We start from the raw sequence: 22,951 nt of genomic DNA on the forward strand, positions 1-22,951 counted from the left end.
GAAAGAAAAATAGTGTTACTAGAAGCTACAGAACCTTCTATAAACTGTGCTTCCACTTATTCACTGCATCATTAAAAAAAATCATATTCACATCATCTATTCTTACATTAACTGTAAAGAAAGATGTGCAGGTGCTTAGGCACAGCATCAAATGAGCAGATTTACAGCAATGTGTCCTCTAGTGGTCGATTAGGACGGGAACACGTGTCCATCACCCATTATGCTCCTAACCTGCTTCTGAATTTCTTTCTGTAACTTCTGATATAAAATAAAGACAGACTTCATGCCGCAGCATAGTATTTATTAAATATCAACAGAGAATTCTGTCCTTCTAAACTGAGGCCTGGGAAGGCCTTGCCTCTCCCTCATCCATGTATTCATCCTGCAGTGCAAGAAGCAGAGTCAGAAGAGAAAACTAGTAGCCAATAAATGGAGATCCATATAGTCAAAATTAAAAATGGGCAAAAGTTTAAGGTAAGTATCACTCTCAACCCAAAGCCTTCTCCTAAATCAAACCCTTGGAATTTATTAATGATGCACACCTTTTCCTTTCCTCTTGCACCTTGTTTATGCTAACAGATCACCATTTCACTTCTTTCATTTCTTCATCTCTCCTCATGCCAGGATTATAGTCACTAAAGGCGAACCACTCTCTTAGCCACTAAAGAACAGAGTTCCTCATTCTTCTTTTCCACATGAAGAGAGAATGTATTTAGCAAAACTGTAATTTCACCAGGAGACTGCAGTGAAGCAAAGCTAACTTAATAAAGTACAACAGAACTCTGGTCTACATCAGCTCTCCAAAACAGAGATACTAAGTATAAGTTTTATACAACTACATCAATGGGCAATAAAGAGGTTTTTGGGTTGGTTTTTTTTTGTTGTTCTTCTTTTTTGAGACTATTCTGAATTTGTTTTAGAATTTACTCTTCCTCAGCTTGCATTCCTCCTACAAAGTATGCAGGGCTTGAAGTAGAAATCAAATTCAGCAGCAGCAGTACTTAATCATATCAAAACATGCCAGGCAATTGAAAGGGTAAGGTCCTGATGTGTTTTCACTTTAATGCATGTTTAACACATTGTGCTGTGTTAAACAACAATGCAGTAGGAAAGTGGCTGCACACAGCTATTACTTATCTTGATTGCTATGATCATGCACTTGATGTTCAAGCATTGTTACATGAATGGTAATGTTGATGTACTAAAACATTATTATCACAGAGGAAGGGATGCCACATGGATTCAGATGTCATAGAATATCTTATTTCAAATTGTAGTCCATTGACCATGAAAGTCATCACCACAACATGAGTTCTGTGAGATACTCATGCAAGTCAAACACCTCCATGTTCACCCTGTGTAGGTCATTTGCGGAAAGAAGGATCCAGCTGCTACAGACAGTCATCTAGTTTTGTGTAATCACCTTCTCCAGAATCCCCAGATGTGAACTTAGAAAGTGGTTGTCACCACCTATAGTCCCATAGATCTTCATTCAGTAAGAGGAAACTATCTTACCAGCTTCTGTTTACCAGAAACCTTAAAATGAACAGATCTACTAGAAAGTTTTTATTTTTCCACAGTCCAGTACGATAATGCAGTATCATTAAATATGGAACTTTGCTTTGCATTCACTAAAATACATGAATAAATTATAACCTGTCCACTAAATTCTGTTTCAACTTATTGACAAATGCTTCAGGAACATATTTCTGCATATACTTTTACAGAGCCCTTGCAACAACAGAGGGCTCTTTTCTTTTTTTTTGTCAGTTTCTTCAGTAGATGGTTTTTTGTCTGTCTTTAATGTATCTGTTTTAAAAGTTTCCATTCAAACATGTCACATCCCCTCTGATTTTGATCAAGAGATAAATTTGAGGGTAATCTTTTGATAATGTGGATAATACAATATATACCAAAGAAAAAAAAGCAAAGAACTTTGAGGAACTGAGTTGCTTTTGACCATATCAAAGATCTATTCCTTTAAAAAGTCAATCTTTCTTTAAAAGATGCCTATTAGAAACATTTGCCATTAAAAAATATTGCATGAAAGACCTGACACTTGGAAATAAATACTTTACTTTGTTTTAAACAAAAACCTCAGAGCCCTTCCTTAGACACAATGTTACTGTATGTAGCAAGGTAAATTAACTTTCCATTTCCTTTGATTAAACAAGGTATTATTATGAGTAGTTTCTCTTTGTTTTAACTTTCATTTTATTGATTTTTAAATAAAGGACTATGCAATTCTTGATGTATGACAGCATAAAATCCCACAAGAGCATATTTCAAAAGGAATTTAACAATATACACCAGCTCTGTCAAATAAAGTCATACAGAAAGCAATGCCTACGGGAAAGGTCCTCTTCCACTGGGTAATAAAGACATCTGTCAAAACTTGTACTGTAATAAGGCCTGGATGTGTGTTCACACACAAAGAAATAAACAAAAGCTCATAGGCACAAGGGATGAAAAAAAAATATTGTTTAGTCAACTTTCTTAGGAATAAATTACTCAAAGGAGACAGCAGTGCTAACAAGCCCAAGGAGAAAGATGCCAGCATACTTGGTGCAAACCTGGCTCAGAGAAGCACTTGTGCTGTTCTCTCTGTAATATAGATAAATGAAGCAATAAATTTGAAAAATCCTAACTCATTCTGTCTCATTTCTTAGCATCATTAACCTGCTTTGCCTTACCAGCAATTTCTTTCCTATTTTCTAGCTGTAGTTGCAGCTAGTAGTTACACTGTGCATGTGCAAGCTATAGAAAACTAACTCTGGAAGGGCTGCTTTCACTGAGTCTCTCCTTAGCCACGTATGTTTAGAACAGAGTTTATCTACTCCTGACAATCATCTAGATGGCCTATGTAATTCTTGCTGTTTTCTGAAGACAAGTATATTCACATGAGATCTCCCTTATGTTTTTTTCAGACTGCTCCTGTGGCTTACCACTCCTGACATTGCCTCTGTACCTGCAAAACCTATTCCTTTTTCACTGTCTAGGGTGTTACAGGAAGAGGTACGGCAAACTTCACACTGGTTATGCATAATATTCTTCAGTGTTCATAAGTGTTTGTTGCTTTAACTTTGACTTCTACTAAACACAATTTGCAAACACAGTAGTTCTTTCAGACACATTAGGAGAAGTTGTGTTCCTGGTACTCAAAGATTTGCCTGTACCTATTTTGTTCCTCTCAAGACTTTTCTTTCTGGGAATGAACTGTTTCCCCTCGCCACCATCTCTTTCTTTTTTCAACATTTTTTGATGTATGTTCATAATTACACTCATCTTATGTACATCTCTGAAAATAATAATGATTTGACAGGCAGCTGAAATGCTTCACAGCTCACTCTGGGTCATGTGACATATGATTAATACCACATTTCACCCTGCATGCATGTAAATTGGTGAAGGAAGAAAAATCACACTTAACAGAGTATTAGACACTTGGTGAAGTTTGTTTTGCGTATATCATTTTCAAAAAGATGTTCAAAGCTGTTAATATTCTTTGTTAAATTATTCACATTCAATTTAAGACGTTTCAATGTTGCTAGTTTTCTCTGTCTTCCCTACTCGGTACTGCAAGTCAATGGCTTTTCTAGAAGGAAAACATGTTCAGTATTGATAGGGATTATGTTCAGATTCACTTTCACTTTCCTTACTTGTAACTTTGCTACTAAACTCTTGATTTGGGGCTTCTGTCTTCCTTGCCTTCAAGGATCACAAATGCAACCAGAAGACAAATAAAAGTGTGTTAACTTGGTGGTGATCTCCCAAGTCTAAATCTTCACCACAAAATTCAACCCATTAAAAAATTAAAGCCCTAGATTGGCCATTAAACTTCCAGAAGTCTAGTTATTGGAAGTTCAGTCAAGTATAATAGTTACAACACTTTCCTAATGAGAACAGTGCGGTATACATTTCTTCAAACTGAATATAAATTCACGTTAAATGGCAAGAAATAGTAAACAGCTCTATAGGAACTTTATAGCTCTCTTTATAGCTTCAAAATAGATAACAATGTTTAATTTGATCTATGTCAAAGAGTCCAGTTTATTACCTTGGCTAAATTTTTAAGTTTATTTCTGCTTATTTGGAAATGTAACTCGTTTATTCAGGCATCCTGAAGAACAATCTGGGTTTAGAGATGCTGAGAAGTGCATGATGAATTCAGTTGCCTCTGTGTCAGCATCTATATGTTGCCTCAGCTTTGCCTTTCTATTTTTTCTCCTTCCTGCTCTGTAAAACATATCAAGGTTTAATTTACAAGCTTGATATATTCAAAGTGGTTTTTTGACCAGATAGAAAGTCTTAAGGAAATATGATATACTATTTGTACTGAATATAGGGTAGAATTGTATAAACAATCAGTGGCCCTTTCTCTTCTTTCATTGATATGGTTGAATAGATAGTCATGTGGATGCCAAGATCTGAAAGATCCAGATTCAGAAAAGACATCTGGTATTTTGGCAGAGTTGGGAAGCATCATTCACAGCAATCCTGCACTTGCCTCTGGCTATATCATCTGCTTAGGTTGTTGTCCTTTCTCGGAGTTTGTAACATGTCACATAATTGCTTTCCAGATCACTTTGTACTCAAAGTGTCTGTTTACACCACATACATTCAAAAATATGCTTATTTGATATATGCCAATATACAAAGATCTTTGACACGTACTTGAGCAGATGATCTCTGCACCATGTGACGGAATGTTCACCTGTTGAAGTCTATTCCCCTTTGTATGCAGCTGCCCTTCCCCACTCCCTTTTCACTATTTGATGGAAACAAAGCACCGCAACACACAAACTGCATGGAATTTTCTCATGAATGTGTCATGGAACTTTCAGATATTATCATTCAAGAAGCATAATTATCTCAGGATGAGGAATTTTTCTTATAAGGTAATTACAAAAATATACAGGTTTATCAGAATATTAAGACAAGCAGGTTGACTTACATACCTCTATAATTTCAAGTTACTATACTATCGCTCTTCTTGTCTGTAACCTCATATCTTAACCTAGCTAAGAAAGGAGGAAGCTTATACTAGTTTTAAAAGCTAGCTAGTCATAGAATCATAGAATAGTTAGGGGTGGAAGGGACCTTTAGAGGTCATCTAGTCCAACTGCCCTGCGAGGAACAGGGACATCTTCACCTAGATCTGGTTGCTCAGAGCCCTGTTCAACCTGTTTCCAGGGACGGGGCATCCACCACCTCTCCAGGCAACCTCATCCAGTGTTCTACCACCCTCATTGTAAAAATTTTTTTCCTAATATCTAATTTAAGTCTGTCTCCCTCTAATTTGAAACCATTACCCCTCATCCTATCGCAACAGGCCCTACTGAAGAATTTTTCCCTGTCTTTCCTGTAGGCCTCCTTTAGGCATTGGAAGGCCGCTATAAGGCCTCCCCGGAGCATTCTCTTCTCCAGGCTGAACAGCCCCAACTCTCTCAGCTGTCCTCATAGGAGATGTGCTCCAGCCCTCTGATCATTTTCATGGCCCTCCTCTGGACCCTCTCCAATCAGTCCATGTCCTTCTTATGTTGGGCACTCCAGAACTGGACACAGTACTCCAGGTGGGGTCTCACCAGAGCAGAGTAGAGGGGCAGAATCACCTCCCTCGACCTACTGGCCACACTCCTTTTGATGCAGCCCAGGATGCAGTTGGCTTTCTGAGCTGCAAGCCCGCACTGGGGGCTCATGTTGAGCTTCTCATCCACCAGCACACCCAAGTCCCTCTCCTCAGGGCTGCTGTCCATCCATTCTCCACCCAGCCTGTATTTGTGCCTGGGATTGCCCCGACCCATATGCAGGACCTTGCACTTGACCTTGTTGAACTTCATGAGGTTTGCATGGGCTCACCTCTCCAGCATGTCGATGGCACAACACAGTTTGGTGTCATCAGTGAACTTGCTGAGGGTGCACTCTATCCCACTGTCCATGTCACCAACAAAGATGTTAAACAGGGCCAGGCCCAATAAGGACCCCTGAGGAACGCCACTCGTCACTGGTCTCCACCTGAACAGTGGGCTGTTGACCACCACTCTCTGAGTGCAGTCATCCAGCCAATTTCTTATCCACTAAGTGGTCCATCCGTCAAGCCCATGTGTCTCCAGTTTAGAGGCAAGGATGTCATGCAGGAAATGTCAAATGCCTTGCACAAATTCAGGTAGAAGACATAAGTTGCTCATTCCTTATCCACGAATGCTGTAACCCCGTCATAGAAGGCCTCTAAATTAGTTAGGTACGATCTGCCCTTGGTGAAGCCATGTTTGCTGTCACCGATCACGTCCTTGCTGTCCATGTGCCTTAGCATGGTTTCCAGGAGAATCTGCTCCATGACCTTGCCAGGCACACAGGTGAGGCTGACCAGCCTGTAGTTGCCTGGGTCTTCCTTGTTCCCCTTTTTAAAAATGGGGGTTATGCTATCCCTCTTCCAGTCATCATGAACCTCACCAGACTGCCATAATTTCTCAAATACAATGGCCAGCAGCTTGACAACATTGTCTGCCAGTTCCCTCAGGACCCACCGGTGCATCTCATCGGATCCCATGGACTTGTGCACTTTCAGGTTCGTTAGATGTTCCTGAACCTGTTCTTCTGCTACAGTGCGCAGTTCTTCATTCTCCTAGTCCCTGCTTTTGCCTTCCGCAACTTGGATGATGTGCCTAGAGCCCTTATTGGTGAAGGCTGAGGCAAAAAAAAATCATTAAGCCCCTCAGCTTTCTCCATATCCCAGGTAACCAGATCACCCATTTTCTTCTGGAGAGGGCCTACATTCTCCCTAGACTTCCTTTTGTCTCTGACATACCTATAGAGGCTTTTCCTGTTGCGCTTGATTTCCCTGGCCAGATTTAATTCCATCAGAGCTTTAGCCTGCCTTACCTGATCCCTAGCCACTCAGCCAGCCTGTCTGTGATCGTCCCAGGCTGCCTGTCCTTGCTTCCATCCTCTATAGGCTTCCTTTTTGATTTTCTGTTGGTCCAGGAGCTTCTTGTTCATCCACACAGGCCTCCTGGCGTTTTTGCCTGACTTGCTCTTCATTGGGATGTATCGCTCCTGAGCTTGGAGGAGGTGATCTTTGAATATCAACCAACTTTCCTGGGCCACTCTTCCCTCCAGTGCTTTATCCCATGGCACTTTACCCATCAGTTCCCTGAAGAGGCCAAAGTCTGCCCTCCTGAAGTCCAGGGCAGAGAGCTTGCTGCGCACCCTTCTCGCTATCTGAAGGATCTGGAACTCCACCATCTCTTGGTCACTGCAGCCAAGGCTGTCCTTGAGTTCCATGTCCCCCATCAGCCCCTTCCTGTTGGTAAGAACAAGGTTCAGAGTAGCACTCCTCCTCATTGGCTCCTCTGTCACTTGCAGGAGGAAGTTGTCATCCACACATTCCAGGCACCTCCTGGATTGCCTGTGCCTTGCTGTGTTGTCTCTCCAGCAGATGTTGGGATGGTTGAGATCCCCCATGAGGACCAGGGCTTGTGACCATGAGACTGTTCCTATCTGCCTCTAGAGGGCCTCACCTGCTCAATCCTTCTGGCCAGGTGGCCTGTAGAAAACCCCCACTGTAATGTCCTCTGTCCCTGTCCTCCCTCTAATCCTAACCCATAAACTCTCTTTAGCTCCTCCTCCATCCCCAGGCAGAGCTCCATGCACTCCAGCTGGTTGCTGACATAGAGGGCGACACTCCCTCCTCATCTCCCCTGCCTGTCCTTCCCAAAGAGCCTGTATCCCTCCATCCCAATGCTCCAGTCATAGGAGTCATCCCACCACGTCTCCGTGATGCCAACAAGATCGTAGCCCTGCATGTGTGCACGCATCTCTAGCTCTTCCTGTTTGTTCCCCATGCGACGAGCGTTGGCATAGAGCCACTTAAGCTGGGCCCCTGATGAAGCCGATTTGCTGGCCGGAGCAATAGGAATTCTCTTGGGCTGCAAGTTCTCTTATACTTACCTGCAACCCTTCCCTGAGTTCCGGGCACTTGTTGCTGGCACTGGTTGCATATTGATAGTGGTGCTCCCCCTCCCCTGGCAACATTCATTTAAAGCCACATTAGTTTAAAGCATTAGTCACTATGGCCTTTCTAATTTTATTCTACACAAAGCCAGTGTTTCCAATACCAGTATTATTTTTAATTGAACAGACTTGTCCAAGTGAATTTGTTGCATGAAATACATTCATTTAAAATTCAAAATGCACTATAATGTCATTGACAGTCATTGTACAAAATCTATTGTATAAACCCTACCTACTGGAACTGTGTGCATTCTCATCGGTCAGTCAAACATTATTCTACAGCAGAGAGAAGGCAGCTTGAGTATTTCTGTCCCAGTCTGGAATTGGTAAGTGGTCAAAAAGCTTTCCAGTTGACATGGGTTGATTTCTGAGTGACTTTTGAAACCTTTACAAGAAATTTAAGACTCAGTGACAGGCTACAGTTGATGATACTCTAAAAATAACCCATCTCATCCTGCCGCTTGTGATGTATTTCAAGGCCTGAGACATTTCTAAGTATGAAGCCTACTCAATTAATTCCTTAAAAGAATGTAAAAAGAGTTCACTGAGCTGGTTATTTGTATTTTCCCTCTCTCGTTTGTCCTATTTACTTTGTAAAAGTGTAAAAACCCTCCAATTAAAAGATGCTTTTCTTGAGGGGAAGAAAAGTCAACAGACTGTTTCACACTATTTTCCCTGTAGTTGAAAGCAAAATATTTTCCATGCAGTGAACACAGTAAGGAATGGAACTGATGGGGGATGATAGTCCTTTTTGATTTTCATTTGATATTGAGCAAAAGATTATTGCAGCCATTACCTAAACACTAATTATTATTTGGATGTAATTTTCTATGGTCAGTATAGAAAGACAAGGTGATAAAGTGACAGGTTTCATAAAAAAGGCAGACAAAAAACCCACCCTGCATGTAGGGTACTTTTTTCACAAATACTCTCTTTTCTGGTATTGCCTGTTACAAAGTCATTTTAACAGAGCTATGAGACTTTCTTTCACCTAATTTCTTTTGGCAGATCAAGGCAGTTTTTCAGCATTATGAGTTATCAGGATATTCTCATTTTAAGCTGCTATTGGAAAGACTTGAATAATTTACATTTCCTGCCATGAACTTGGCAGCTTTTTTCAATAGTTGCTGATTTATTGTACCTAACAATGTGAGAGTTCTCTAATTTATATAAAGACAACATGTAGTTACAAAGAGTAGCACATGTATTGGTGGATTACAAACCTCACTCCATCATGAAGGGTTTTTAAAGGCTTCTCTAAGCTGGCAACAAAGTAAAATTCTGTCAGAAATTAGCTTAAAACTCGGATCAAGCTTTGGGTTGTACCTAGCACAATCAATTAAGAATCAAAAAAATGGAAAGCAACAGAAAAGGAACCTGACACTAAACTAACCTAAAACAAAAGTTACAAATATCCCTGAGCAGTCAGCTGCAATATTTTTCTTCAAGGATTATATGAATTAATATCTGAATTCATGCATTACATCCTGAGAAACCTCAAAAGTTTCAACTACGGCTATCCAGTACCATTCTTGGCATGAGCAGTATCTTAGGCACTCCAGCTGAATGCCTTAGGTTTGCAGCCAGTAATCTAAAAAGCATCTAGCAGTAGGTTGGAAGTAAGGAAGAAGGGATAAACAAATTAGCAGAGCTGGATGCAGTTGTCTTTCTCTCAGCCAGTAGAACAATGTCAAAGAAACATTTGAGTTTACAGCTTTGTTATTCTGATTGAGCTGTTGTCACGCTCTGATTTTGGATGAGAGGAAGGCCCCCTTGCATTCTAGCCAACCTCAGACAGGTCTGGGAGGCTAGGGGCAGCTGGACCCTCACACACACCGGAGCGAGGTTTTGCTCATATTCTCAGGAACACAATTAAGACTCAAAACGGAGTCAAGTGCCAGGTAACTTTATTTACCCAACAAGTTTGCAAATGCAAGAGAAAGAGAGAAGAAAGGAAAGAAGGAAAAAAAGCTTCAGTTGCAATAGCTACCACCATGGAGCTGCGGCATCCCAACAGTCTGGTTCACTTTGGGGGGAACATTCCGTCTGATATTGGTTCCGTCCGATGTTGGTTCCTTTCTGATGTTGGTTCCAATGCTGGTTCCGTCGATGTTGGTTCCGTCAATGTTGGTTCCATCCGATGTTGGTTGTTTCTGTCCTTTTATCATTCATCTCATTGCATATTCATTGTCCTTCCAAGAATCACGTCGCATATTCCAAGAGTGGGTTTGCTTGGCCGCACGCCTCACCTGGTGGTGATCTGCATGCCCAAAACCATCTCTGGCCCCCTGTTTTTCTGGCTTCGGGTCTGGGTGCATGTATGGGGGTAAGGTGAAATTTCTCAGAATCAGCTCTGCATTCAGATTCACAGGAAAATAGGAAGAAAACAGGAAGACTCTAGTCCTGTGGCTTGACTGGCTTGCAAGAAACAGGAATTGGCTTGCAAGATAAGGGAATCAGTTTGCAGGAAAACAGGAAGACTCTAGTCCTATGGTTTAACTGATGTTCCATTGTTCAGGTGGTGGTTTGATGTTTTGACGATGTTGAGACAAACATTTGACACAGTCTCTTACAGCTGCCTGCCTCACTTCTTGCAGTAGCTTCTTTTCACTGCTTGATGTAATCACGCTAAACTTTTATGAATCTACTGTATGTGTCAAAATTATGGCGTAGACACGTTATTGCTATCGGCTCTACTGAACAGTACCATTCAGAAGTAATGTCCTTCCTTCTCAGTGGAATAGGTTTCCATAGCTCAAGTTTACTGATTTTCAAAGAACCAGTACTTGTTTGACTATGAACACCAAGGGAAGTTTTTCTGTTTATTTTTTTTTTTTCGGAAGATTGCAAGAGTAAAAGAGAAAATTGTACAGTATCAGCAGTATAGACAGTACTATCATCATTCTCCTTTTTCAAAATGTGTATGTCCAAAGTCTATGCAAAATATAAGAGTAAAAGAAAGTATTTGGAAGAAAAAAATTGTAAATATAGTCAATTGATTTGGTTATTTTTTATTACTAACTCATTTTTTATTTTGTCTACATCATTGCTCTTTAAGTATAATGTTTGGGGTTTTTCTGTTAAAGCATATTTCAACACAACAAGCAAATTATCATATCATCTGTTCTTTGTATGCATACACACACATATCAGTAATTCACTAATGCTGCAGAGTTAAACACTCATAAGTTAAAACCTAGCAAATTCAGATTACACATGGTGGTATATTATAATATAATCTAATTATCCTTACACAGCAACATCAGAAAAAGTGGTGTCAACATAAATGCCACTCTCTCAACAGAGCCACTCACACAGATCAGCATCAGCTGCCATATAGCACCACTCAGTATCCCAAACTCGTGGGATTTCACCACACTAAATGTTCTCTTCCTCTGCCTTTACTAGGCAACAAATTCTCAACCTCTTTGCTTTTTTCTTTTTCATAGCACCCAGTACCTCTGAGCAAAAACAAACAAACAAACGAACAAAAAGCACTGGAAAAGGCCTCTCAGCTTAACAGATCCCCTTTTTAACTCATGAGTAGTTAACAGATTGCCTAATTTTCTCTAGGTGAGTGTTATCTTTCATAGTTCAGGCAAAGCAGACTATAAGAAGAAGAATTAGGTGCTTTAGAAGGTGGAGAATTTGTCCCAATACAGGATGTCAAATTCCCCATGGTATGTTGCAAGAAAGAATAAAGTACTAGCTTTCTGGAGAATCTCAGTCTCAAAGTCAGACAAGAATTCAGAAAGCAGAAACCAACTCACAAAGTTGTGCAAAAGTCAAGTATTACAGTAACTGTGAACTCAGGAGCAGAATGTTTTGATTCTCTCTCTCTGACAGGTTCTGCATAGCAGAGGTTACTCTTAGAATATGTCAATATGGGTCTATATTTCCCAACAAATGTCAGTGGTTTCAACAGTCTGTGAAAAAGAGGAAAAAGCTTAAAATTTTATGAGCTATAATGCTTGTATTTGCCCTGGAAGTGTTCACAAGCAGAGAGTTTCCTACTTAAGCATCATGGCCAGACTGCTGTATTTACACAAATACTTTCTGTCTTTGCTGTGAGACTCCTCTCATAGTAGTATTTGGGCATCATTCTCATATACTCACCCGTATGTGAAGTATGGCTGTACACTTGGTGTACAACATCTGCTATACAACCAAGCTAAGATTTGTAATTGAAAGTGCTCTGGCTTTGCCGGTAAATATACCAACAGTGGGGACCAGAATTTCTTTTTAATGATAGCCTTTCTCATTAATAACTCTAAGAATTCAGACTATTTTAAAACTGTTTCTATTACATCCTCTAAAATATCTCCTTCCTAATATTTCTAGAGATGCATTTTATATCCAAGTTTTAAACCTACTTAAATGCATCTTTTCTCTAACTTCATTGGTCATCAACTGTCTAGTCTTTTCTTCTTTTCCACTGGTCTCTCTTCATCCTCAGTTCCCTTTAAAGATCACTTTTCTTTATCCCTTGTGTTCTGTCTGTTATTTATATTTCTTCCTGGCCTTAATTGCAGTGCTCTTTTCCCTAATCAGCCTCTTTTCTGTGCAGCTTTGAGACTTCTTCTTTCATGTTATTCTTCACTGTTGGCTTCTCTACCATGGCTTTGCCTGTGACTGGTAACTTCACACTAGTTCCAGCTCAGAAGTTAGAAGAGACCCAACACAAAGGGCTGGATCCTCAGGATCCTCATTTCTTTGTACTGCCATGCAGACAGAAAAGAAATTATAAAGCAAGCTGAAAACAACCTGTCCTTTGTGCAGCAAAATCTACAAGAACTGTATGACAGAAGTCTCTCAAAGTCTGCCAGAGATACTAGAGAGACCACAACTTACACAGACACAGGTGCTGAGTTTTTCAGTAGAAGCACATGGAAAACAGATTAAAATCTGAGATAACAAAATAACTGTGGAAAGACATAATCCCATCCATCTCTACTGTACAACAGACCTAAATATAGGTGATTTTTCTTGCTAAAGAACTTCTTATTTGGGGTTCACTGTTACAATTTTAAAAACCTGGCTGCACTGTCATCAGTACTGTACTAACACAATAAAATAAGCAACACAAAAATGTATGGCAGCCAGGAGTCTTGGGACAGCAACAATCTAGCTATTTTCATGTACTTTGGAGTTACTGTGATTTAAGGAGGAATTAGAAGGTGATAACTTCTAAAAGCCTACCATAAGTTTCTTCTAAACATGAGGGATAGCATGTGCTTTGACAGTGTCTCCAAGAGTACTTCAGAGACTCAGCTCAGCAGATTTGTTGACTCAGGAACTGTGCTGCTAAAGGCACTTAGAAAAGTCTCAGTTTTTATTAAGAGAAATACTGCAACTGGATCACAAAAGCTCCACTCAGGATTCAGGCCCACGTGCTTTAGAAACAGCCAAAGGACTTTGCCATTCAAAGAAAAACACACACAAAAAGAAGAGTGAGTGGAATGCAATATCTAGACAAAGTTATGATGGAATCACAGTTTTTTATATTTACTTTTATTTCACACACCCACTTATCCACCCACGTATACACTTTACATCGAAAGATAAGCAATCTATCTATTTCAGCACATTTCTGATATATCCAGGAGGAAAACAGTATTACAGCTGCAATCTCTTGGTCTCATAGAGAAGCAACATATTACAGTCCTGCAGTTCAATACAGGCAGGGCAGTAGCCCCTCCTGCTCACACTCAGTAAGTCACATTTGGAAATAGTTGGAAGTGTTTGCCTGGGAGGAGGGTACTCGCTCAAGTACCTCAATGCAAACTTTTCCCCACTTTGCTATATCTCTTTGGAATTTCTTTCAGAATTCTTATTTTCAAATTACTCTCTGCATTTCATACCAAATGTGTAGGGTTTGGATTACATCATGTTAGGTTAACTTGGGTACTTCCATACCATGTAGCTTTTATCCCTCATCATCTATAAACAGTCACAGTGCAGAGAAGTAAAACAAGCAATAACAAGGGCCAAATAAAACCTTTCATCTAAAATTCAAGAAGAGGCTCAAAGGTACAAAGGATTTCTGGTACCTGTATTTTTTGTCTCATTTTTCCCAACTTTTTAGCCCTCCTTACACAGAAATTTTAATAAATATTTTAATATTAGAAGACTAAGGCATTTCCTACAAATTTGGATAACCACAAAGTTATGAAATAAAGAAGACTGGGAGGACCAACATTCTGCTCTAATAGGGGCTCACTTTACAATTAGGTCAGGCTATTCTGAACTTTTTACAGTTAGTTTTGAACATCTTTCAGAACAAAATCCACAGCATCTCTGGAAAAACTGTTCCACTGCTTAACCACACTTATTTTTCCACTTGTCCTATCACAGGCCACCACTAAGAGTTTGATTTTGTCTTCTGTATCCTCTGCCATCAGGTATTTGTACACTGATGAGATCCCCCCTGAGTCTTCTCTTCTTCAGGCTAAACAGCTCCAGCTGCTTCAGCCTCTCCCTGTGTAACAGATGCTCCAGTCCCTTAATTATCTTTTTGGACCTTTACTGGACTCACTTCAGTAAATCCACTTACCTGTTGCACTGCAGAGCCCAGAACTGGACACAGCACTCAGATGTAGCCTCATGAGTGGTGACGAGAGAGGAGGAGTCACCACTCTTCAACTAGCTGGTGACATTTTTCCTAACTCAGCCCAGGCTGTTATCAATCTTTTTTTTTGCTACAAGAACATATTGCCGGCTCATGGTCAACTTGTTGTTCAGCAAGACTCCCATGTGCTTTTCTGCCAAGATGCTTCCCAGCTTGTTGGCCCCCAACATGTACTGGTGCATGGTCTTATTCTTCTGTCGTAGTTTAGCCCTGATTGGGACCAGAGTAGGCAGTCTCTCTCTCACTCCCTTCACCCTCTGAGAGAATAGGGGGAGATAATATAAGGAAAAAAGGCTCAAGGTTTGAGACAAGAACAGGGAGAGAACCTTAAAGTTACTGTTACGGGCAAAACAGACTCAACTTGGGGAAAACTATTCATTTATTATTAAAACCAAAGCAGGATAATGAGACAGAGAACAAGACAACCTCCCCCCACCCCTCCCTCTTCCCAAGCTTAACATTATCTCTACTACCTTCCCCCTCCCCAAGTGGCACAGTGGGGGAAGAGGGAATGGGGTTTACAGTCAGTTCATCACACGTCGTTTTACATCACTGCTTCATCATCAGGGGAAGAACTCCTTGCATTCCTCCCCTGCTCCAGCGTGGGATCCCACCCACAGGCTGCAGTCCCTTCTCAAACTGCTCCAGCGTGGGTCATCTCTTCCACGAGGTGCAGTCCCTCCAGAACAGCTGCCTCAGCACACCCTCCACGGGCCACAGCCTCCTTCAGGCATCCACCTGCCCCAGCGTGGGGTCCTCCACGGGCTGCAAGTGGATCTCTGCTCCTCTGTGGACCTCCATGGGCTGCAAGGGGACAACCTGCTTCACCATGGTCTGCACCAAAGTCTGCAGGGGAATTCTGGCCAGGAGTGGCATTACTCCTCCCCCTCCTTCTTCACTGACCTTGGCGTCTGCAGCCGTTCCTCTTGCAAGAAATTCTTCACAACAGGCAGGCAGACGCCTCTCAGGATCTCTTCACATCTCATCTCCTCTCATTTCCTCTCCACTTCTTGCAGCCAGGTTGAGCCAAGTCGGGCCCAGATGGCTGCCCAGTGGGAGGCCAAAGGGTGAGGGCCGCGAGGCCCACAAGGCTCGTTCCTCCCACTCTCTGCCCCACCAGTGTCTTCACATCTTCTTTTTTTTTTTTTCTGTTTTTCCCCTTCTTAAATAAGTTATCACAGAGGCATTATCACAGAACATTCTGCTACCAATTGGTTTGGCCCTGGACAGCAGCAGGTCCGCCCTAGGCCCGGCCAAGTCCACTGGACAGAAGCTGCAACCGTAGCCCCCCCTCACTAAATAAAACCAGAACTTCATGCCAGGACTTTGCATTTTCCCTCATGAACTTCATGAGGTTCCTGTCCACTGACTTTTCCAGCCTGTCAAAGTCCCACTGAATAGCAGCACAACCAGCTGGCACATGAAACATTCCTTCTAGTTTTGTATCATTTGTAAACTTGCTGAGGGTGCCCTCTCTCCCAGAATCCAGGTCGTCAATGAAGATCTTAAACAGTATTGGCCCTGATATTGACCCCTAGAGTACATCACTAGTGATTGGTTGTCATTTGTAATTCATACCACTGATCACAACTCTTTCGGCCCAGCAATTCAGCTAGTTTTCAATCCAATTTACTGTCCACTTTCATGGCCTGTATTTATCAATCTGTCTATGAGGATAATATGGAAGACAGAGTTGCCTTGCCGAAATCAGGATAACCAACATCCACCGCTCTCTCCTCATCCACCAAGCCATTTATCTTAACATAGAAGTTTATCAGTTTGGTTAAGCATGATTTTCTGTTCATAAATCCATGCTGACTACTCCTGATCAACTTCTTGTCTTTCATGTGTTTTGAAACAGTTTCCAGGAGGGCTTCCACCATTACCTTACCTGGAATCGAGGTGAGGCTGACTGGCCTGTAGTTCCCTGGACCTTCTTCTCACTCTTCCTATAGATAGGAGTGACATTCACTTTCTTCCTCAGCACTCACGGGCATATCCTGTCAGGTCACATGGACTTGTGTGTATTCAGTTTATGTAAACTTTCCCTAATCTGATCCTTCTGCGCTGAGGGTAAGTCTTCCATGCTTCCATTCTCCTCTGGGATTCCTGAAGGCTTCTCCAGCAAGATCGAGGTCAAGAAGGCATTAATTACTTCAACCTTTTCTGCATCCTTTGTTATGAGATCCTCCACTCTATTCAGCAGCAGACCGACATTTTCCTTAGTCTTCCTTTTGCTGCTGATATACTTGTAGAAGCCTTCCTTTTTCCCCTTCATGTCCCTTGGCAGATTTGATTCCAGGTGGGCTTTGCTTTCCTACCCGTGTCTCAGTGTGTTCAGGATGCATATGTATATTCTTCATAGGTCATTTTTCTCCTTTTTGACTCCTTGTACTTTTTATATGTGAGCTTCCTGTTTATCCATGCAGGACTCTTGCCACTTTTACTTCATTTCCTGCTCATTCTTGAGCTTGGAAGAAGTGATCCTTGAAAATCAACACCTTCTCCTAGACCACTCTTCTCTCCAGAAATACCTCACACAGGATTCTTTGAAGTAGATTCTTGAACAGGCCAAAGTCTGCTCTCTTGAAGCCCAGGGTTACAATCATGCGTTCTGCTTCATTCACTGCTCTCAGGATCCTGAATACCATCAACTCATGATCACGGCTGCCAAGACTGCCCCTGAACTTCAAATCCCCAAACAGGTTCTTCTTTGCTTGCAAAATCAGGTCCAGCAGAGCATCACCCCTGATCAGGTTCTCAATCACATGCCAGGAAGCTGGTTCTAATGCACTCAAGAAACCTCATGGATGAGTCCTGCTATATTGCCCCTCAAGCAGATCTATGATTGTTAAAGTCCCACATGAGGTGCAGGGCCTGTGAATATGAAGCTTAGTCTAGTTGTCTGATGGTGGCTTTATCTGATCAGGCAGTCTGTAGCAGACACCTCAAAATTACCCCTGTTGGTCAGCTTCTAATCTTGACCCATAAGCTCTCAGTTCACTCATCGCTCATTCCATTCCATTCACATTCACTCATTCCAAAGCAGAGCTCCGTGCATTCCCGCTGCTCTCACAAAAAGTGCAACTCCCCTCCCTTCCTACTCTGTCTGTCTTTCATAAAAAGCCTGTATCCGTCTATTGCAGCCCTCCAGTCCTGAGCTATCCCTTCACATGCCTGTGATCCCTACAAGACAGCACTGCAACTGCACACAGACCTCTAATTTCTCCTACTTGTTCCTCATGTTGTATGTATTAGCGTACAGGCGCTTCGTCATGCTCGTCTCCCACAAAATGTATGAGAGATTTCCCCCAAATTCTACCCTGTATGCACTGGACATGGGCTGACCCCACTTGAGCCCTGTTTTGTTGTTTACAAATGCTCTACACCCTTTGCATGTTTAACCCAGCTGGCCACTTCCTCACTTCACTTTTGGTCATCCTCTATCTCCCCATCATTTCTAGTTTAAAGCTCTCTTTATCATGTTGACTGGCCTATTAGCAAAGATGCAGTTGTCCCACTTAGTCTAGTGGATCCCATGTTCTCCAAGCAGTTCCTCAAAGAATGTTTTATGGTCACAGACACTAAAACCCTGTTGTTGACACCAGTGTGCAATCAATTGTTGACTTATGGGATCCATCTGCTCTTCCTTAAGACTTTTCCTGTCACTGGCAGGATCATGATCAAGGACAAAACTATCTGGGCCTCTCATGGCCTCGAACACTGTTCCCAGAGCCATGTAATCACACAATATTTTCCAGATGTTTCCTAGCAGTATTGTTGTTGCCCACATGGAAGGATAGCAGGGGGTAAGGGCCTGAGGGCCAAACAAGCCTTAGAACAGCATCCCAATGCTAGGGCCCTCTGTCCCCAACAAATCTGTAACAGATGGGGGCCTCTGTCCCCCCTCAGCAAGTAGTCTTCCCCTGCTAACACTCACTGCTTCCTTCTGTGCTGCTCCTCTATCACTGAGGCTCAGCCAGCATGGATGCTTCATTTGACAGAACTCACAGACTCTCATCTGCTAGGAGACCACTGAATCTTTTCTATAGTTGCAAACCTTCAGGAGAAGCAGGTACCTTCCTCCTGGTGCCAGAAGTCACTAGCTTTCAGCCTTCAGCTTTCAGATACTGTATGCTCCCCCTTTGGTACAGTTAGAGGTTCAGCCTCTGAGAGCTGCAAGGTCTCATAGAAGATTTGGTCAGTCTCCTTCTTGTCATCTCTAATGCTGCAAAATCTGCTGATCTGCTCCCAGAGCAACAGTTTGTAGCAACAAAGATCCTCAGTAACTGCACACTCCATGCAGACTAGAGGACCATCCCGTGGGCCTAATTCTGCAGGTGATAATCAGCCAGTCGGTCTCCAGCCTGCATGGGGTTATTCCAAACCGTCTTGTCTTCCAAACACATGGCATCAGCTGTACAAAATCTTACTGTGATTTGGTTCAAATACCTCTTCAACCCTTTAAGCAGATCTGGAAACCACTGGAGGCGTATTCTGATAGAGCATATATTTTCATAAATAGTTTCTTACAGTATTTTTTAGCCACTGGAAAAGAATTCTACCTGGGGCAGAACAACCTGTGAAATAAATGAAGTCCAGATTTCATTTAGAGGCCTGAGTCACCACACTTTTATTTCAATGAACCCGTTGTCTTCCACTTTTTTTTTTTTTTTTTCTCTGAGAAGGTAGAAAGAGGGATTTAATGTCTTCATGTTATGCTTCTGTCTTCCAAGGAAAATAAAATACAATACACTGTAGGTACACTACATGATGTTACAGTAAAAAAGCCGCAGTTTTCAACTTCTCTTCTTTCAGCATAGGTGTTCAGAACTAAGAGAGTGAGTCTGAAAATTTAAACTTCACAATAATACAATAAGAGCTAAGGAAATTGCTTACATGGATAGTTACTATAGTTTTATGATGGTTTGATTTCTGCTTTTGAGTAACATGGCCAATTTGTAGCTACAGACATCAATTAAGAGTTGTAGTTACAATTCAGTGAGTGAATTCATGTACCCCAAAGTCATTGTACCCTGAATATAGTCTTTTATTGGTCCCTGTGACATGGAACCAGAGACATGCATATTAGAAGTTTTCTAAAGGACAGAAAAAAAATGTAAGCACATTATGAATATAGTCCTTATTAAGTCTGTTCAGATTAATGATTGAAATAAAAATCAAGAAATGTTGAACAAAGTGTTTTACTAAAATCTGAACACCTTCTATTTACTGTTTCATCTTTAATTTCTGCAGTACAAACAAAGAAGTTAAGTTTATCAGGCTTATTTTTTTCTCTCCATGTTGCTGCCACTTTTCCCACATTTATTTTTATGATGGAAAAGATAATATCATTTTCTAGTGATCTACATTTTTTCCTTTATTTCTCTACTTAGAAGTGAAATTTGGAATAAGGATACACTTTTAGCACGTACTTAGGCTTTTGCCTTCATCCCAATCCTTCTCTTCCTTTCTACTAATCAAATTGATTACTATGTTTTAAAATAGTATGTGTTTTAATTACCAAAATATCAACCTTGTTTAATACATGAAAAATCTTTCCTAATAATATTAATAATGGTCTAGGTTCTTGCTTGCACGGATGTCTTGCTACTCATATATATACTTGTATAAAAATTTCCAGAAATTGAAGTGTTTTTTAAACTTAAAATTCCACCCAACTTAAATGGATCGGTTTATGCCCTGAAGCATAAGAATTAATCATTCTTATTTCACTATAGTGAGCAGAATTGCAAATGCTATTCTTATTTTCTCTTTCTTTTTAATCTTGACAATCTAATTTACTCTATCTAGCTTGTTCTTTTCAAGTAAATCCTCTGACTGATAATGCTGCAAAAGTAGAAAGGGTTTTCTTGTAAACTTAGTCTTGCTTTTCTTCCGGTACTTCAACCTGTTCTTACGAAGATAGACAAATCATTCCTCGAATCTCCCAGAAGCCTTCAAGAGTGAAACAGATTAAGTCATGTATTAGAACTGATAACTCAGAAAAATAAATCAGTGTAATTATAGGAAGAAATTAGGAAGTTTTGAATGGCCTCTTTTTCATGCATTTAATCATGAGAGGTCATCATGACTTCTCCTCTTTCAGTTAAGTACTGTAAGTAGCTGACCTGGGACCTCACTATCTGTAAAAGTCTGATTGGAAATATTCTGGTATATGGGGAAAAATCATTTGAATAACTAAAGAAAATGTTATTACATTCTGTAATCCAATAACGCACATCAGAGTTATTAACACTACACTTTTAACACTGATTGAACCTCACCTAAATATCAATCCATTTTCAATTCAGATTAAAATGAATTTGGAAAATATTTTTTGTAGAAATAGAAAGAAACATGACCGTGTTCTGACTGAGCTGAAAACTAAAAAGTACGTCAGTTCCTCTTCATTATTTTCAGCAAGTTGTCATTGGGAAACTCTAATTTAAAGCAAGCACGTTGCATGATGAAAACAAAACTCTCTCTCATTTTTTTAGCATGCCTTCCCCTACAACAGAAAGAAAACAACCTTAAATTTTCTGTATAAAGGACAAAAAAAAAGTTATTTAGAAAACTTAAGATTAGAAAACCATCTTCCATTGCTTCCATATTCACAGTGCAGAAGGTTAAATTCATCTACTGACTTCCGTAAATTCATTTCAAACCAACTCCTGGCCCTTAGAAAACTCCGTACTAAAAATATACCCTAAGAGACCACAGTTCAGGCACTTATTCTTATCTCAGTCATCTTCTTCCTCTTAGTCCTCCATCATCCATCAAATATTCATTCTTTTGAACACAGAAGGTGGATTTCCTGTGTTGACAAAACTGCAGCTCCTTAAGAACACACCAATTCTCCTACAGTTCCCAATTTCAAGCCCAGTAATGTAAAAACAGGACCACTTAACCTCATAGAAATAACAGCTAGAGAAACAAGATTAAGCTAAGACTCCAAAATTGTTTTAATGGTTGATTTGCAGAGAACATTCTTGGAAAATCATTCTATATTAAAGTTTTATGTAAGCTGTGTTCCACAAAAAAAAATCTGGAGCTGATAGAATTAATCCAGTCTAATTTTTGTCATTGGAATGTAATAGCAATATCAGACTTCTCAAAAATCATGATGGAAGGAGACAGTTATGCACTTGACATCCTTAGTATGAATGAGAGCAATCTGAAACATGCTAACTAGAAGCACTTCAAGCAAAAAAAAAAAAGGTCTACTCTGGCATTGGTGGTAATAAGGATGCAGAGTGAAGAGTCTTCACCATGGCAGACTTCATGGAAATTACTCTAGTGACTGAAAATCTATTTCAACAGATGTAGCACATACCCAGATTCCAAAATAGACTTTTAGCAACATACAGTCATATAGTCCTTTGAGCAAACAAAATAATACAGTTACAAGGAAAATATAGCCATCTAATTTTAAAGGAAAAAAAAAAAAGCAAACCATAACATGATGACTAATGAATGGAAAGAACAACAGAGAAATCTGAAGCTTATCAGAGTTGTGGAAGGGTCTCAGAAATATGCTCGGTGTCTGAAGTAGCTTTTTCACAAATGATCTACAAAATCTACGCAGGGGGACATGGATCTCAAACAACCTCTGGGGAAAAAAAAAAAAAAAAACAAAACACAACATAAATAAGAAAAATTTGGGAAGTTTCTAAAAAATGATACATACATGAAGAAATCTACACTAGTATGCCACAATCTTTGTGCTGGCAATAAAAAAGAAAGAAAAAAAAAAAAACCACCTGTGAAAGGTCAGTGAAATAAAAATCAATACAGAAAATGGAGAACAAAAAGAAAAAAAGAGAGAAATTCTGATTTGAACTGAGAAGTACATTTCAAGTCTCTATCATAGAGGAAAGAAACTGAAGGCAAACTGCAACAGCAGAAAAAAAGAGCAGGGCAAGAGAGAGTGTGATTCAGCATTTCTAGCAGCCAGTATTACTAATGCCACTTAAAGCTAAACAAACAATTTTGAAAGGCTAAACAGAAAACCAAATGGGGTGGATGCGTATGCAGGATGTGAAAAGATGCTACACATACTTTCTACTCTTTTTTGGGCCCATAGTTTGAATGATCACACCAGCAAAACATTTGAATGCTATTCCAGATGAGCAATATCTAGACATGCTATGCTGCAATACTGAGCAACACTTTCATAAAACCCCAAATAATCTGTAAAAATAGCAGGCCATACCTAGTTCAAACTTGATCATGACAAAACAAATACCCTTGGAATCCAAGGACAATTAATGTTACCTCGGAAAATAATCAGAAAGTTACCCTAGTTAA

At 40.5% G+C, this 22,951-nt stretch overlaps 1 long non-coding RNA gene across 1 annotated transcript in view; it reads left to right on the forward strand.

The window, feature by feature from the left end:
- The first annotated feature begins 2,921 nt into the window (after positions 1-2,921).
- Positions 2,922-22,951, forward strand: part of LOC147596325 (uncharacterized) — a 31,570-nt gene continuing 11,540 nt past the window's right edge. The window contains exon 1 of the long non-coding RNA XR_015261424.1: positions 2,922-3,015. This is a non-coding gene — a long non-coding RNA (uncharacterized LOC147596325). The remainder of the gene's footprint in view (positions 3,016-22,951) is intronic.

The sequence above is a fragment of the Chlamydotis macqueenii genome, chromosome Z, assembly GCF_036417535.1.
Source record: "Chlamydotis macqueenii isolate bChlMac1 chromosome Z, bChlMac1.mat, whole genome shotgun sequence".
Lineage (NCBI taxonomy): Eukaryota > Metazoa > Chordata > Aves > Otidiformes > Otididae > Chlamydotis > Chlamydotis macqueenii.